At 47.5% G+C, this 758-nt stretch overlaps 1 protein-coding gene across 2 annotated transcripts in view; it reads left to right on the forward strand.

Annotated features, from left to right (window-relative positions):
• LOC108768841 (growth factor receptor-bound protein 14) overlaps positions 1 to 758 on the forward strand; it is a 349,214-nt gene that overhangs the window by 225,352 nt on the left and 123,104 nt on the right. The gene's annotated exons all lie outside the window — the stretch shown is intronic.

Below are 758 nucleotides of genomic sequence, written 5' to 3' on the forward strand. Positions count from 1 at the left end.
TATACATATTTTATATATTAAATTATCATTAAATTATTAATATATTATATAATTTAATATTGATTAATGTATTAGAAAATGATACAAAAAAATCAATCTGACATAAGTAAAGTTCTCCGTCTCAACTTTACTCACTTAGCGACCCCCGACGTTTCGCGAGATATTTCTATATTTGCATGGAACACCCTGTGGGACTCGATTAAAGGGAAAGAAGCCTCGTGGAATTTAACCGCGCGGAATAACGAACCGGAGCGCGGACGCGCGAATGCAGACCGATTGATCGGCCGTCCGATCTCTCTCGCTGTCGGCGTCAACGTTGATGTCGGGGAGTTGTGGCCCGGAGGGCAGACGGGTTCCGCTGGGGGCAGCACGTAATACCGGGAATCGACGGATAATCGATATCGGTTCCCGAGCTCGATTCCCAACCGCCTCGCCGTACGGAATAACGATGTCTCGTTAATGCCGTCGAACGAGCGTGAAAGAGACCATTCGTGACGGTTCGCGACGGTGGTGCCAAAGGTAGAAGGCACGCTCTCTTGCCTTCCGCAAGCTCGTTTCCTCGTTTACTTCCTTCTTCCTGCCTTCCTTCTCTCGTGCATACATGACGTTATCCTTAGACGACACAGAGCTGACATCAAAGGAGTACCTTTGTCTCGTTAGTTTGCGTATCGAGATAGCTGATTCGCATCTCTCAACATTGCTTCGCGATTGCCATGATGACAATGAGAGGATTTTCCCATGTGGCTCCCCCGGAGGCT

The sequence above is a fragment of the Trachymyrmex cornetzi genome, unplaced genomic scaffold (genome assembly GCF_001594075.2).
Source record: "Trachymyrmex cornetzi isolate Tcor2-1 unplaced genomic scaffold, Tcor1.1 scaffold83, whole genome shotgun sequence".
NCBI classification, from domain to species: domain Eukaryota; kingdom Metazoa; phylum Arthropoda; class Insecta; order Hymenoptera; family Formicidae; genus Trachymyrmex; species Trachymyrmex cornetzi.